This window comes from Larus michahellis, chromosome 7, assembly GCF_964199755.1.
Source record: "Larus michahellis chromosome 7, bLarMic1.1, whole genome shotgun sequence".
Lineage (NCBI taxonomy): Eukaryota > Metazoa > Chordata > Aves > Charadriiformes > Laridae > Larus > Larus michahellis.
This window is the reverse complement of record NC_133902.1, coordinates 47,493,582-47,511,008: the sequence shown is the minus strand read 5'-3', so window position 1 is coordinate 47,511,008 and position 17,427 is coordinate 47,493,582. Positions and strand designations below refer to the sequence as shown.

The window sequence follows — 17,427 nt, the reverse complement described above, 5'->3', positions numbered from 1 at the left end:
CTTGCTGTACCTGGTCTATCTTGTCTACATGCATGAGCTTCCAGGGGCTTATGCTCTGCAGACCTCTTGAAAAGGTTTGTGCCTTTAAGCTGGCACCCTGGTTGCTGCTCGCTCTCCATATTTGCATGACAACATGAGCCTTGAAGGAAAGACATTCAAGAAAGCTGTGCTTACAATAAGGTTTGCTTCCTGCTATAATTTTCCTTTCCCTTCCTTTTGTTTATTGGTCTTCCTTCAATTGAGATCAGCTTAGATGGCAAATCTGAAAAGCAAGGAAACAAAATTCTGTGCTGTTTGAGTGAAGCACAACAACAATACCCAGGCTACAGCAAGGAAGTCTGAGCAGAAGGGTGGCTTTTCTTGGTGATAGTTTCTGTTTTTAGGCTGCCTGTGTTATTAATACACTGCTGTCCTGGGAGATGTACATAAGCAGAAATTCAGACACCTGATACTTGCCAAACATAGTTTCCGTAGCAAGTGGACAGATGTGCTGTGTCATGAGTTATGCCTCAGTCCTTGCGCTGATTTTTATTTCTCAGCTCCAATCATTTGTTCATTTGTCTTGGACAAACACAAACCTCCTGGCCACTGATTTTAGGGCAGGCTGTGAGCTGTTTTTACTGGGGTGCTAGGAGTGTTGGGGCTTTGGTTTCAAGGCATAACATGCAAGCTCTCTGCCTTTCTGTAATGAATGGCTGTGGAGCTGGGTTACTGAACACCTACTTATGTAATACCATTTTCAAGCTTCAGAAACACTTAGGTGATAGTAAAGTCTGCTAATTTACACTCATTTATTTAGATTTCTCTGTTTGCAGGAAGGGGAGCTGGGCTTAGGAGTGCACGGCATTCCCCAGCACATGAAGCACTGGAAGTAAAAGAGGAATGGGGCGGGAGAAAAGCAGAATTGGATGCAAAATAGAGGGGAGAAAGCAATGATGAAGCCAGTGCTCACCTCTGGAGAAAAAAGCGTTGGTGAATTTGGCAGTGTTAAACTGCTTGAAATTAAAGATACAGTTTGATGTTTTTCTTACTTGTTTTGCCTGTTAGATGTGCTGCGGGTTGCCCGGCTGTACAGTGTGTAGGGAGTGTGCTGCAAACCGTGGTCCAAGTGCTAGTGCTTGTTTGTGAGCCCTGAGTGGAGGAGGAGAGCAGGCTGGGCAAGTGACGCTTGCTCTTGCCAGTAACAAGCCTGTTTGTTTGCATACCTGGCTTTTAAAAACGGCTGCAGCCCCAAGGAACAAGGCTAGAACCTGTCTACAAATAGCTCATGGTGCAAGGGAGGATTTGTGTATGGCTCCGAGGGGTGCATCCTCTCCAAGTAAGGCACCAGCAAAACAGAAGGTAGCTCTAGCAAATTCCTCCTCTCCCAGCGTTCCCTTCACAGTGCTGGGGTCTTTGGTTCTCACTTTGCCTGTCTGATGCAGCTAGCCAGGGTAGGGCTGTGTTTGTTGGGTGAGGTGCTGTGCAGATCCCTGCCCTGGGCGGGATGTTGCAGGTGAAAGCCAGGGAAGCAGGTAACAGGATTATAGTGGACGTGATCTCCATTAAGTGTTTTCCAGGAGCACCCATGAGTCTTCCTCTAGGACCAGACTCCTTCATTGTCCAAGATGCTGTTCAAACACATCCTGTTTTCCAGAGTTTATAACCTAACCCACAAAGCCTTGTAACATCCAACTCCAGGTAGCGGTAATCTGCACATTCTTGGCCAGAGACATGTGGGCGACCACCCCAGGGTGCTGCTGGAATGGAGGCGGTGGGGAGGGCCATTCTGCACAGCAGGGCTGCTGCCTGGCACCGCAAATCCAGGCACATCCCCCCCTGCCCAAGGCCAGCAGCTGTTAGAGCAAGCCGAGGAAACGGTTAACTGCATGAGTGAGAATTGCTAATAGTGAAACATTTTCTTCCATGCAGGGTGCAGCAAGGCCTCTCATCACTTCTCCCGCTCAGCATTAATTAAGCATATGGCAGGGACAGAGATGCTGGCTGTCCTGGGAGGCTTGGACTAGTTACACATCTGAGTGTCTGTGGCCAGTAATGATGTGTATCTCCTGTGATGGGAAAGCATAAGCTACAGAGAAGCTCCTATACAAGTCTTGGCTCTGAGCAGAGAAGAAAATGCTGGTTTATCATTTTCTTCAAATGTGGTGTTGAAGAGAGCGGGCAGGATTCTGAGGACAAATGCTGCAGGACTTCGAGACAGCAAGATGGGTGTCTGCAGTGAGCCACAGGCTCTGGTGTCACCTCTTTTTTGTGGTCGCACATTCAACCCTGCACTTGACCCATCACGTAGAGTCTGGGACCTGGCCTGGATTTGAAACTTCTTGTTTTAAAGAACAGGGAGGAGAAAAACAAATAAAACTGTTTTTTTAGGATAATGATTCTAGAAAGCCTGTTTTTTTCTGTGCATTTTCCAGTGTTGACTGAGAGGAGGGCTTGGGGGGCAGGTACAGACCTGGAAATCAGGCTGCTTGCTCCTCAGTGTGGCATTGCTGTCAGTTGCCCACAAGTGCTTGCACAAATCCCCATCTTGCATGTATTTTCGTTTCTTTAAAACGAGCAGGGAAGTAGAGTTACTTCTGTCAGGGTGGCTTTGCAAGGCCGAAAGCGTTGTACCATTTTGAGAGTGAAGGCAGCACCTTGCCTCTCCGTCTTGCTTGCTGGGTGTACTCAGAGTTACTGTGTCTCACCATCATGCCCTGCAGAAGGCAGTCGTGTGGTGGGGAGCGAGCAGGGGGCTGCGCCAGTCGCAGCAGTAGAGCTGCTTTGTTGCCTGCAGTGTTTTTATTTCTGTTGATGTGAGAGCTGGAAGGAACCCAGTGTGACTTGCAGGTGCTGAGCTGCATTTTCAGGTCTGACTGTTAGAAGGACCAGGTTAAGCTGCCCAGAAGCGACGGGCAGAGGAAATGTAAGGCAAATCTATAAGGCTTTTCCCTCAGGTATGCCCCACAAAGACATGATGTTTGTGGTTTGCTAGCTGGGCAATTCTTAAAATGTGTTCTATTGAATTGTATCCTGAAAAACAAACCATCCAGGTGTGGAGCTGCGGCAGCTGCCAGAGCTTTGTGACTGGGCTGGCAGGAGCTATGTGAGCATAAAGGGCTAGTATCAGAGGCGGTGTGGATTCTCCTAAGGCAAACCTGTCCTTTCATGTAATGTCACATCGGATGAATCACAGCCCAAGTTTTTATCCTGAGAACTACTAGCTCAGCTTTTTTTCCCCATCAGCTCATAATTTTACAAGATGAAATCCTGCCGTGTTAATATGTAGTATAGATTCAATCAGTCGGTTGTTAAGAACCATTTGGAGTCGGTGATTTGGACAATCGGTTTTGAGTGAGCTGCTGGTATACGTTTGCTGTGTTGCTGTTCAGTGTCAGCCCTCCCATTGCATTTTGTAAGAGCTTCCATTAATTTCAGTAGAAATCTGCATTTGGGGTGAAGGGTGACCTAATCTTTAAAAAGGATCTTAATCCACTTAGCCTCTCTTGCAAAGCTCAGCATTTTTTCCTTGTCAGGAGCAGACTGCATTCCTAACCTTGATGTGTCACTTTCCAGTTGGCTTGATATTTGGGTGAGGATAAAAAGGAAATGTTTTTCAAAGATTAAAAGAATCCATGCTGCTAAGGTATGTGCATGTGTGATATGCAAGTATAAAAAAAAAAAAAGAGATGTGAGCATAATTGTAAATGTTTGGGTGGTGGAAAAAAAGATAAAATAACACAGATAACTATATAAAATAACAGCAGATGACTATAGAGAACAAGCACAGGAAGAGGTAAATCCATTTGAAAGAGTGTAAATGGGGAATTATGAGGGAAGAGGAAATGGGACTGAAATGTTGTTTAATGTAAATTAAAGTGCAAGACAAAAATAGGACTCCTGTTAGTTTGACCCGTAAATGTCTCTTCCCAGAGGCTTGGGACAAGCCAGGAAAAATATGGTCTCTGATGCAAATGCAAGACCTAGTGCTTGTGCCTTGTTAAGACTAAAGACCTTCTTCTAGGCTGCTGCATTAAACCTAGCTCAGATCAGAAAGGGTGGAAAGCTGTTACCAGTAGCCTGTGTTCAGTTTTGGGGGGGTTTCTGCTCAGACTCCAGTTACAAAACAAAGAACGTCTCAATTAACACTAATTGGTACCTTCCTTGATGTTTTGGCCGGGGCGAATGAACTGTCCCCTGCCACCCTGGAGGCAGTCACTTCAGGTCAGAGCAGGAGGCCCATGGGGATGTCTCATGGCTCACAGGACTTTCATGCCAACAGAAAATCTCAAATCAAACCCAATTCACACTGCATGAAGGCTACCTGCTTTGTATGTGATGTTTCTCCCTGGGTGGCCAAATTTCTGCAAGGAGTGAACACACGCAGACATGCCCATGTGCACACGATGAGCCTTGAAGCCATTTGCTCACTTCCCTTTAATCAAAACCTTCTCCGCTCGCTTTTTCTTTTCTGTTTGGTGACCGAAGCGAAGCTTCATGTGCCTTCACGTGGGAGTTAAGTGGGTCAGCGGGCTGCTTTGTTTGTGGCAGCTCTCACGTGGAAAAAGCCCAATGCAAAACGCTGAGGCTTGGCAGGAAAGTGCCAATTAAAGATAGCAGTGCAGGAGCATATTGTCTGAACTGAAAGTGCTCGAATCTGGGGCTGTGACAACTGCCACGTGCAAAGGAAAGAACGAGGAATTATTAAATTTAATGTTGATCTGAAGTCAAGTAGTCAAGTCTGGATAGCACATAAAGGAAATGTGGCTTCTAAGTCTGCATGGCAGTGTGCTCAACTCTAGGGAAGCAACCCAGGGGAAGCCAGGCTTTGGTGCTGCTGCCTCTGCTGTCATGTGCAAATACATCATCATACTGACATTCATAAATGAATACGTTTCTCCTTGGAGCCCTCGGATCCCTGAGCAGACATTGTGCAAAAGGGCCCTGAAGGAAAGGGAAGAGCAGGTCGCTCAGGTATAGTCAGTGTTTCTAACGAAATAGAGCCTCTCCCTCCCAGTCCATCCCTCTGCTTCCCACTAGTTCTAGTTTGTTGACGTTTTTTGTTTGAAAGAGCAGTGTTGGGAAATGAAAGCTAGAATATCCATACATTCCTTTATTTCAAAAAAAGCTTTCTGGTTTTACTTTGCGCTTCCTCACAGCTTTCTGTGCCCTCACTGCAGATGTCCATGCGCTGCTCTCCTGTTTCATCTTGCAAATGGACTGTGCTTTATTTTGCACGTGTATAGGCACACACCTCCTACTCGTGACAAACCAGACCTTTCTCAACAGGTGGGGAACAGTGTCCTTTGCAGGTGGACCGATGAGAGAGATACATGCTACTTCATTGGGAACAGTGTCCTCTCAGGAGACAGGTGTTCCTACCTTTCTGCTGCACTAGTCTGTTTTTGTTGGAGATTCATGTGCGAGGTAGGTAAGTAAATGCAGATCTTTCAGAAAGGAGAGCATAGTAAGAAGTACCTTTTTTAGGTATGTTATTTATAAGGGTAATGCCAAATGCCTGCTGTTAAAACCAGTGGTAGTGAAGTCCTTGTCATGCACTTAACATGTGACGGTAGCAGCTCCTCCAGTTTCCTTCATTTAGAGAGTCGTTTCTGCACCCTGGGATGAATCCCCGAGGACTGGTTAGAAATAGCATGGTCATTACCTAACAGTACCTTCAGAGAAGCTGAGGTATCTGTGCAGATTGGATTCCATCCGGAAGCTTGGATCTGGTTGCTCTTGGGGTATCCCAGCATGCCCTCATGGTGGGTTTCCATTGTGAAATGTCACAGGCAACAGGCACACAGGCCTGTCATAGATGGTGCTAGAACTAATGATCAGTGTCCCTCTGAAAGCTGATGGGCGGCACAGCATAATCAAGAGCCTCCTCTGAACACAATTAAAGAACGCTGAGATGCTGTGAGACTCTAAAAGAAAGATAAAAAGAAATATCCATGAAAGGACAGTATTCTATTAGAGAAAGCAGGATGAAGTGTGCAATATAGTGCAGTACTATATGCAGTAGAGATTAATTTTAAGAAACCTAAAGGGCAAGAATCAGAACAGTGCCTTCACTGCCTACTTTTAAGAAGTTTAAAGAAAACCTGCAGGTTACAATGTATTTTAGACTTATTTTCCTAATGAAAATGAGGCTTATGTGATCAGTCTGTCTGCATCTATTCATCTGTCAGGCTAACCCCCTCCTTTTTCCTTTTCAGCATTTAGGGAGGAGGAAAGAATCTCACATTTCATGAGAACGGGAGGAGAGAAATAATGATTTCCAGCCTCAGGGAAAGGCAGGAGGGAGCTCGGGCATGGTGTGGTTCCTTTGGCAGCAGCCTGCCAGTCGATCTGCACATGGGTACAGCCCTGGACTAACCGTACCTTGTGCTGCCTGTGTCTTCTTAGAGGGGAGTGTCACAGGACACACAAAGGAAGGTAGGGCTGCTGAGAGAGAGCAGGGCGGATTAGAGGGACAAAGAACACAGATGTGTAGGAAAGCAGGCATCATTAGTGCTGCTGCTCATGGAACAATTTGGTTATCTTAAAAATACAGATATAAACTGTTCTAAAAGTCTCTGCAGGGAACAAAGGAAACCAAGGAAACGGTCATGTAATAACAGAAAACCCCAAAATAATAGATAGAGCTGATTAAATGACAGAGAAATGTATTTTTTGTGCAGAGACTACCTGTTTTATAATAAAAATGTGAAGAAAACACATACAGACTGTGTTTGCAGTCTATCTGTTGATTTCACAGTGAGGAAGCTTTGAAGTTTCTTGAAGTTGTCACCTGAAGTCTTGCAACAAAAGAGAAAAGAAAAATTGTATTTTCTGTGCAAGTTCTATCTGGGAAGGGGGGGGAAAAGTACTTAAAAACCAAGACAACTGCGTCTGTCAGCATTTCTCTATGAAGCTTTAGACTGCCAAACAGTGACTCTAAAATTGCCAGAAGTAAGAATCTATGAAAAGAAGGGCAAACACCCCATTATATCAGAAGGCAGTATTGAGAGATTTCCAAGGTAAATGGCTCTATTGTAACACTGAAGAGAATGAATTCACAGCAAACGTGCAATACACAATTATTGATTTCTTATGGAAGCTAAATGAAATATTGGTTATCGTAATTCAGCTAACTTAAAAATATTTGATCAATTTTTATCTCATTTTCTTGCTCAAAATGGAATGTGGTGGTATTTCAGGTAGCAGAGAGGGAACTATCTAGAGTCTCCAAGAAAACTTTGCCTATAGTTCTAACAGATTCAGATGAACTGGAATGATTGGTGCTTTATTAATGTACTGATGATCCTGCCTTGTCGTCAGCTGCTGTTAGAAGACTGCAAAACGAGAGAAGGGCAAACAACTGGAGTCCTGGTTGCAGAACTGGGCAGTTGGGGTGGGAGAGCACTCAGCACAGGGGCTGGCCCTTCCCTGAGCGCACATGGGCAGTCATGTGGGAACTGGAAAGCCACAGTAGGTTGAGAGCTATTGTGTCTCTACTAGACGTGGGTAGTACTTAGCTAGTTAGGGCTCTCAGGAGATTAGCTACTGCCGGGGGGGGTGAGAACCAAGGTAATTTCTAAAGCTGGTTTGTAATCACCTGCGTTCGTTCAGTTTACACAGAGCTGGCATCCTTTTAAGCAGTAATATCCCCAGCTTTCTCTTGACATCTGCGCAGCCTGTTCCACTTTGTACATTTGACCTATGTTGATTCCTTCATGCAAACCAGCAGTTACATATTGCTCTGGAACCTGGTGGTGGGAAAGAACAAATTAGCAAATTTAGGTCTCTTTGGAGTGGGCTTGCCAAAAGCCATTCCTGTGCCAAACTGTAAGCCGTGAAGAAGGGCATTATTATTTCAAGAAAATCTGGCTGAAAAGGAACCACGTTTCCCACAAAGGGTTCTTACATGTGGACTGTTTTGATGGCTCAGACTACATACTTATTGGAAACCACGATGTTACATCACCTTATGGAGGCTGACTGCTTTCTGCAGTGCAGAGGATGAGGAGAGCTGGGGTGTTTGAGATTAAATGGAGGTTCCCTACAACCAACAGGAGAGATGCGGCTGTAAGCCTAGGGAAGAAAATAATCAAATGTGCCTTGGTAAAGAGCCTCTGCACAGGGAGTTTGTTTCCTATTTTCACCTCAGTTAGTCATATCGTAGGAGTGCTGCAACTCGTTCCATTTAGAAGAATTAGTTGCTTTTAAATGCAGCTTTTTAACTAAGGCTGCACAAAACACTCTTTCCTTCAATAGGGAATCGTTACAAGGGGGGGCTGTGCGCTGACACACAGCCTCAGGCCTCTTTCCACAGAGCAGCGCTTGGCCCCCAAGCTCTCTCTGCCCAATATTGGCACATTAAAGCCTCTCACAAGCAGGGCCCGCCAGCCAGGAGCACTGCGCTCCCCGAAGCCGAATCGGTCGGGCCCGGGTTTTGAGGCCCGCCCCGCCCTTACCCCCGCTATGGCTGGGAATAGTCCCGCCCGCCTCCTCACAGCGAGCCGCCCGCTCGGCCCTCACAGCCCCAACGGCTCCCGCCGCGCGCGCGGCGTCGCCGTGGCGACCGGGCCCCGCCCCTAACGGCCGCGGCGGCGGGGCGGTGCCGCGCACGCGCACGGCGCACACTGACCTCACCGCCGCCGTGCCGGGGGTCTCCCCCCTCCCCCCCGCCCCCAACCATAGAGATCGGCGGGAGGCGCGCGTTCCCCAGCCGCCGCCTCGCACTCTATGGTACGTGCCGGGGTGGTGGTGGTGGGGGGGGGGGGGGAGGAGTGTGTCCGCGCATGCGCGCTGCCGGCCCGGGAGCCTTCTAGAGGCGCGGGGCGGCGCAGCGCCGGCGCGGAGGGGGTGCGGTGGCGCATGCGCGCTGGCTCCCATTCTTCCCGTGGCAGCGGGGCGGGCGCAGCCATGCAGCGCAGCGGGCGCCGCCGCCGGCACTGAGCGCCGTCCGGCCCCCGCCCCGCCGCCGCCCCCGGCAGGTAATGTCCGTCGCCAGCACCGCGCTGGGCCCGGGGAGTGGGGGGAACTGCCGCCGCGCCGGGTGGGGTGGTGGCGGTGGGGGGATGAGGAGAAGCGCGGTCGGGGGCTTTGTGTGGCGGCGGCGGGGAGCGCGGCCGTGAGGGGAGCGGGGCGGGGCTGGCGCCGCAGGGGCCGTCCCGCCCGCGGTAGAGGGCCGGAGCGCAGCCCGGGGTCGGGCGGCGGTGCGGGTTGTTGAGGGGAGGGGTGGGGGAGGACGGTGCGTAACGGCCGCAGCGGGAGCCGGGGGTGCGGGGGCCCAGCGGCTGGGGCGGCGGGGGTCAGCGAGCCACGGGGGCGGCCGGACACGGCTCCTAGCGGGCTCCGCTGCGGACAGGGCTTGGGGCCGGCGGGGAGCGGGGGCAGCGGCAGCCCGGCGGGCGGAGGGGCGGCGGTGCTCGGTCCGCGGCAGGGCAGAGGCCTCCCGCGGGGGTCTCGGCCGGTGCCGGCGGTCGCTGAGCGGGGTGGGGGGGAAGCGCGGCCGTGCTGCCTTCGCTCGGCAGGGCAGGGTTGCGGTAACGTCTTGGGGCTGCTGTGTTTTTCAGTCCATCTTGGGATTCGGGGTGGATTCGGCTCCTGCGTTTGGCCGGCCCTTTTGTGCACGTGTGGTGCTTTACTTCATTTATTTCTACCAAAATTTTTAAGGCGCGTTGGGCGAGGTCTGGAAGTTTGTGCCCGTACAAAGAGATGGATTGATCGTTAGATGGATCCTGCAAAAAACGCTTTGGAGAGGCGCTGGGTCTGAATAAATAAAATACAGTTATTTGTCAGTGTGCGTATACAGGCCTGCAGGGGCTATGCGTAAGGTATTTTCAATGTATGTGTCTTCAGATACCTGTGAGGAAGGGAAAAGCCGCCCCCTTCCCCAGCCCCCCTGCAGAGCTTCTTGAGAAAGGTGGGAAACTGAGGCAGGGTGACAAGCTCAAGGGTGTATGGGAAGCCAGTGGTGGAGTCGAGCAGAGACTTCCCAGGTGTGAGGGTTGTCCTGACCAGTAGATCTGTCTGTCCCTCGCAGCCTTATTTCCTAAGTCAGTGTTTAGTAAAGCAGGTGAGGGTTAAGCCAAGGAGCATGTGCCGAGCTGGTGTTGGTAGGGCAGAGGTGTGTTCTCCACCCCAGTGCTTGTACCAGCATCTCAGGTGAATATGTTGGAGTCCATTTTGCTGCTCAGTAGCGCAAACTGTTTCTCTGCGTCTTTTGAGCAGTTGCATCTCTATCGTGTGCTCCTCTTGATGCCACCTGGATGCTGTTGAAGACAAACCAAGGTATTGTTGCTTGATACCTGATGATGCAGATCCACCATTTAGATCAGTAGTTATCAAATGAGATCTTACAAAGGCATTAGAAGTGTGAGTGTTTGCTTCTCTGTGGGATTCTGAACTGGATTTAAAAGAGGTTTGCAACTGAAAAGGGGACTGCAGCTAGATAGATGCAGAGGTGATCCTCTCTGTATTTTGTAGTCAACGTTTGTCTAATTTTTTTAAAAAATTGCTGCCAACATAAGTGGAGTTGTTTGAGTTTTTTTTTTTTTACACCGATGCCTGCAACATTCTTGTGAAGTCCTTGGAATTGATCAGAAAGCTTCTGTTTCAAGAAGAAAAATGACGTGAAGTTAAACACATTGGCCTTGCTTCACTTGGCTGGTAACGAACAGCGCTAGAAGTGAGACAGCAGCATGCTTGTGAGATGGAAATGTTTCTCTAGTTCATGTGATGTTCCCTAGAGGGCCAGTTGCAGAGAGCACCTATGATCAACTGAGCTAGTCCTCCAGTCAACTTTGAAGTTCTATAGGAATCTTAAATCTGAGCTATAACTTACATGTTATGAAAATCAGATATTTATAAGGTAGAACTGAAATGATTTATTTATTTCTCCCATATGTTAATCAACCCTTCCCTATCCATCAGGCAATTTGGTCAGGGCTACTGGTTGGTAGAGGATGAGAGCTGACAGCAAGTCTGAAAGCTTCCATAATGAGTTACAACACGAGGAGCTAGATCTTGCCTTCGCCATCCTTTGTGTTAAGGGCAGGTCATGCTGTGTTATCAGAAAAGTGAAATAGGCTGGATGTTTGGATGGATAAAGTAATGACCTCCCCATTTCAATGTGTAGGCAGATTTTTGTGAGAGTAACATGGCTCTGAAGCTTGTGGACTGCCATTATGGGTACCCTTCTGGCCTCAGATGACTTAGGATCAGGCTCATGTGTCACACTGTGTCTCTCATTATCTCAGGCCTTGCCTAGACTGGGCCTGGAGATCTTGTCCCCGTGCCTCTGGGTCGGGCTGGCTGCTGCTGACGCCTCCGTGGCTGGCAGTTGTCATTGAAGCTTCCTCCTGGATTCTGACAGTGCACCTTCAAACAGCACTTGCCAGAGCATTAAAAAAAATGCTGGCAAGTATATAGAGGTGTCTCAGCTGCGTGAATAAAATAGACTGGTTTTGTCTATTATTTTCTTCAGACTGTGACTTTAGTAACTTGTAAGCAAACAGTCTGACTGTGAGGAAAGGGGGGTTGGCTTCTTTCCTTGATGAAGGGTTGATGTTTGTGGCAGTCTTGTGCAGAAGGGCCTTAGCTTTATCCCGCTGTTTAATGATTTACACTCCATGTTGTGCTTTGCTCAGTTTTTTCATTTTCATCAACCTGAGCAGTGTTGAAGTTTGTGTTGCATGTTTCTTTAGAGCTCACTTGGTGTTTTGGATATTGTCTATTGGAACAACCTGGTACCGGTCCTCAAAGCTGTCTGAAAGCCTGATATGAGCTAGTTAAGAGTTTTTGCATAGTGGGATACTGAAGAGCTAAACACACACAAGTTCCTTGGCATTCTGTGCCACACTAGTGTCTGGCTGTCATAAACATGAGAGATCACTTTCACCTCTCTGGCAGCACTAGCACTCTTGCACAAAAAAAAAAATCCCAACCCCAGAACAAAGCCCAGATGAATTGGATGGAGTTGTAACTGTTCAAGTTATGGGTTTTGTGGCAACAAATAGGTTTTGAGGTCTGAGAGGCTGCAGGTGCTCTCCAAGAGATGTGATCTCAATTCATGGTTAGTGTTTGAGTTTATCTGGTTTCCTGTTCTGTCACTTAATCAAATTTCTGCATGTTTGGCTCGACAAGGAAGATGTCCATTCTGCATCTAGAAACAATATGCCAAGTAGGAGCAGCAAAATTAATAGTTAGAAAAGTGTCATAATCATTAGTTTATTGGAAGTGAATGGGCAGATTTAAAAATCTCTGATTTGTTTCTCCTGCCAGCAAAATGATAGGCTAAACAGCCTAACCAGGCCAGTCCCTGGTGCAGCGTTTCTGTGTTTCAGGTCTAAGCTAGGGCACTCTTTACACTTGTAGATGCTTTAGATTCCAATATATTTCAGAAAGCCAAATTGAACCAACAACGATTTGCTGAGGCAAAGATCTGATCAAAATGGAGTCAGATTCTGACGTGTGTTTCAAGGTGATGATGAGCAGAAGGGAGGAATTGCAGATGTGTCTCTTTGCCTGTTAAATTGTGGTTTCTTAGCCCAGCAGTCTCTTAACTGCCACTACAGTTTAGCCAATTCATGGTATTGTCAAACAAAACCCCTTTCTACTCTTCATTGTCCTGTGCTCCCTCCACCCACGGTTTATAAATCTTAAATGCAGTGGTGGCTTCTTGCAATCCCTTTCTGCCTGTGTTTGGGGATTTCTTTGGCCATCCGCTTATGTGTGGTTGCAAATGCCAGGCTGGATAGAATCTGCTTATGCCCGAGCACAGAGGGTAGCCCTCCTTCCCCTCCCTGGAGCTGAACAGGTCCGAGGTGCTTGTGTTCTGCTGGCCCCTGTCAGCAGTTGAACTCGCGCTGCTGCTGAGAGTTCTCCTGTCCTTGGCCAACAGTTTCCAGGAGAGCTGTCATCCCCAAAGAACAGGGGTAGGCAAAGAGCCCTATTTGTCATGCAGGCAATCTTGTGTGTAGTCATGGGGAAGAGATGGACATTAGCTGGGAAGCCTGAAGAGAGACCAAGAAAATTAACTTTTTTGAAAACTGTTGACTTAGAAACTGCTGCTGTTGCTTCCCACAGCCAGTCTCTTACAGGCTCCTGCCTGAGTTCCTGTCTTGTTCAGTTTTGGGTGGCTGATTGTTTTTCATATCAGCAGCATCTTGGCATGACTTGTTGTCACAAGTATGCGTGTAAGTCATTGTCTGTGGCTGTAGTATCTGCTTAGCTGCCTGAGGCTCTTCTGTGAGTGAACTTGTTTGAGGTGTAGACTGCTTGGAGTGTTTTTTTGCCTTCTTTACTCCCACATCACACACATTTTGTTAAGATTGTCTAAAATACACACGTATGTTTTGAGAAAATGATGTGGGGTGCAGAGGGAAGAAATCTTACTGAAAGGTGCTTAGTTGGACGCTCAGTGTCCCTTGAGGGCTTGTGTATTATTTTTTCCATTCCAATCTGTCATTTTACTACTAGCACTTGTCTTTCAAGTACTTCCTTCCAAGGTAGTTCTGTCTGGGGCTTGGTACACAAAAACTTACCTACTTCTTCTGTGTCACTAACCACTTATACATCAATAGGGATAACAGGGTCCTGGAGGATTAGGTGAGTATGGAATTTATAGCAAACCCACTGATGTCTTTAAAACTAGATTATCCTGATCTTGTACCAGCATGTGGTGGTATGGGTTTTTTCTTTCCCCAACATGTGATCTTGCCTTCAGTTCCCACTGCCACTGGAGACTTGCTTTGCAGTGGCTCTGGGAGATGGACTGAATTTCTACCCCATTCCTGTCTGTAAAATAGGAGGTCTTTGGTATTCTCCCACCTTTTTTCTTCAACCGATGTACACTAAGAGGTGCTTTCCCTCTTCAGGACCAGCTAAATAGTGATCTTAGCCCAAGGGACTTAATCTCTTGTGATACAAATAGAGTTTACAAGATTCAGATACCTGCTGTGAAGCCACTCATCCTGCTAGCAGTCTGGCTAGTGAAGGGCCACCCTACTCTAATTGTCAGTAAAGTGGTAAAGGGTCATGAGGATAGGGTTGGTTCTTCTCTCGCCCCCCACCCCCCGACATCCAGTAGGCCCCTAATAAATTGCTTGTAGTGTGATGCCTTGGAACCATGACCTGAGATGCCTACAGAAGGGAGTCACACAGAGCAGCTCCTAACGGTGTAGGATTTTGATCTGCATCTCGGCGCTCAAACTGTTAAAAAGGAAGGAGACCTTGAAAGCTCATTGTAGACTTGTCCTTGGTCTCAGACAAAGTTAAAACCAAACTAATTTCAGAGAAGGGTTGTATTAGGAAAACAAAGGATGTTAAACCTCATCTAATTTTCTACCCTTCTCTTGAAGGGTTATTCCCACTCTGCAAAGTGGTTCCATTAGTGTAGAGTATTGGGGTCACATTGAGGTGACCTGCAAGTTGTCTTGATTTGCTGCAGCTTTGTTACTGTTGAGATTTTTGGAAGATTGATGCCTTGCTGAAATCGTTAGTTCTCTATGAGGTGTTCAGTTACTGAGGCAGCAATGCAAACCTTTAGCGGAGGCATAAGAATTCCTGTTATGTGAAGCTTATCTCTCATCTTACCCAGGGTAGAGTAATGCAACTTTCACAGCTAGCATCTGTCCTAGGAGGATTGTGTGAAGGCTAGAAGGCCTTAGTTAGCTTAAGCCCTGGAAATCTTTCAGCCGTCTTCACTCTAGAAATCTGCCTCAGTTTTCTTCATGGCAGTGAAGTTGTGCCCTGGTTTAATTTGTTTCTGTCTGTACTTTAAACATGAACCCCTTAATAGACTCCAAGCAAGTCTGAAGAACAGCTGATATTTAGCAGAGTCCTAGGAAGCCTTCAGCCAGACTTCTTCAGTGGTTCTGAGGGTGAACTGCCCGCAGCAGTAGGCAGTTCACAAACACTTCCTTAGTGTTAGGAGGAAGAAACCCTCCACTGAAGACCTAATAATGCTTCCAGCAGGGAAGTGGCATGGGCAGTGCTTTGCTTGTCAACAAGGCTGTCCTGGCGAGTACTAGAGGTGTGGTGGCTACTTTGTCTGGAGACAGTTAAAGTTACTGTACAGGGGGTGTGGAAGGAGTCTCTGCATAAGGTGCAGTCAGAGGCACTTAGTACATTGAGATAAGCACGGGGCTGTCCCTTCTCCTCATTAGAAAAGCATGAGTTGTCAGGCTGGAAATCTAAGATATCATCTTTGGATTAGGGGCAGGCTCAACTACAAGGCAACACTAATTACTGATTTAAAACAATCACAGTGATTGAGCAATGTTCCCGGGCACTAAAGAAACATTATTGCCTACTTATGGAGACAGGTGAACAAAAGGGAGAGCCCATCTGTCAGTTGCTGGGTGGGTGTCTCCTGCAAACTGCCTTTGGCTCCAGAAAAGGGTTGCTTTCTTCTTCAAGTAGGACACTCGATGTTTTACTTGTCATCTCATTCTCTCGGAGGGTTTGAACAACTAAGAATGCTTTGAGCTTGGAGACTGTCAGTACAGCTGCTTTGTCCACTGCTACTTGCACATGGAGGGAAGAGTAGGTTTGAGTGCTTAGTGAGTGTCATACTTTGTAAAGGCCTGATACCAAATTTCCTCTGGGCAGGGAATAGCTGTACAGGTTGAAGCAAAAATAGAGGAGAACGAGTGGACAAAGGACTAAGAGTTCTCACCCTTACTGCAGAGCTGCAGTTTGACACTGCTTTGCTCATGAGATCTCCATCTAGTCTTTGGAGGACGTGATTTCTAGGTGCTGTTCTAATTGCTCTGAACCTCTTGCCCAAGGTGGCTTGGCTGGCAAGCCCACTAGTTTAGTATTTACACTGCCCACCTTCCAGTAGCAGTGAACTACTGCAGGTTTGATGCCTGGTACCTTTTATATTTGAAAAATTGCTGCATTTGCCTAGGGTGGAGATCTCTTGAAGTAGGGAGAGGAGTTCTTTGTTGTGGAAAGTCAAGGTTCAAGGAAGTGTCTGTCTAATGTACCTTGAATCAATTTTAAACTGAAGTTTGCATGCAGTTAGGTCCTGAGACCTGTGAAGAGGGAGGCTTATTGGTACAACTGTATTGCTGTGTTATTTCTACAGCTGCTGGGTTGTAGCTAACCACATACACAAAAAAGGACACCAGAGAAGTGGTGTCACTTTTGCAAGTTGTTTACAAGTTAAGGTTATTGGCTGGAAGTAGGTACAGAGGTCCCTTAAAGAAGATGACTAGAAAGACCAGTGGCACTGGCTCTTGCCTACAGTGATAATGAGTGGCAGCAATATTTTGTCTCTCTGCAAGTTTGTGCCTTGAGTTAGCTGTGTTAGAGTAGTTGACTGGGAAGGTTGAGGACTCCACTGGTTTGTTGGCAAATGAAGATGGCAGAGAAAAGTGACAAAGATAACTCAGCCTGTGGACTAGAGCGGGAGAGAGTGGGGCATAATTTTTAAAGTTGAATAGTTATGTTGGAAGAGCTCCCAAGTATAGACAAGACCCCAGGATAGTAGTAGTGCATTCTTTACATGCTTCAGGTTTCCTTCCTCGTTGCAAGAGGAAGAAGATTTAAAATTTCCCGTAAAGTTATCCTAAGATAAAGCCTTACTTGAGAATTGTGAATAATGGAGTTTCATGTAGTCTGAGGTCAGTGAGGTTCTCCTAAGCACTGAAAAAAGTTCACTGACTTATGTATGCAGTTTAATGTTGCCACAGCATCTTAGCTAAAAAGTATTTCCGTATTACTGTTCGGATAGACCTATTCTACATGCTGAGACAGTTTATAGTGTTGTGGTGGTAGTATCTAGGCTGAGTAACCTTGGGCTGTTCAGTCTTTGTCATCTTTCTCCTTTAAATTAATTATTTTGAGCTCCAAGCTGGCATTAAACTTAAACCTCTCTAGTGGCTTTCTCCTGGATAGCTCTTGATGGAAAATGTAGGTGTGCTTTGTAAAAGCCTCTGTCAGTAACATAATTTTGATGGCTTATTAGTGAAAGAGCGAGCTTTTATTTTTGCAGTGACAGTTGGGATGGTGGGGAGAATAGGTTTTTTCTCTTAGACTATCTTGTCTACACGTTGACATTATCTCAGACGTAGCCTAGCCTGTCTCCCTGGGTGTAAACCGCAAGCTTAGGAGGAGCATTGGAGAAAACCCTTGCTTTGGAGCCTATATTCGCAACCCTCCTCAAAACTTGGAGGAGTTCCAAACACAGGACCTGTAAGGCTGAGTTGTTAGCTTTGAATTCTGCATGACTGTGCTTCTGTGGGAAGAGGTTGTACTCAAAATCCTAGTCCTAAACTGTATCTTGTAACATTGGCTACCCCAAACCCATGGCATTTAAATTCTCCAGGAACAGAAGTGGACCACTGGGTCCGAGACTGTGGCTTTGTGTTTTCCGAAGCTTGTTATGTGGGGAGCATCTGCCCAGTTCATTTCCAGCTTGATGGGATGTAGCAGCCATATGCTTCATTG

General features: G+C 47.1%; 1 protein-coding gene across 9 annotated transcripts in view; it reads left to right on the top strand.

The window, feature by feature from the left end:
- Positions 1 to 8,817: 8,817 nt before the first annotated feature.
- Positions 8,818 to 17,427, top strand: part of CLASP1 (cytoplasmic linker associated protein 1) — a 184,645-nt gene continuing 176,035 nt past the window's right edge. For 8 of the 9 annotated variants that reach the window (XM_074595301.1, XM_074595304.1, XM_074595303.1 and 5 more), the window contains exon 1: positions 8,829 to 8,960. The gene's annotated coding sequence lies outside the window, so the exon portion shown is untranslated. Of the gene's footprint in view, positions 8,961 to 17,427 lie in introns of all 9 variants that reach the window. The other variant, XM_074595300.1, reaches the window with a different exon arrangement.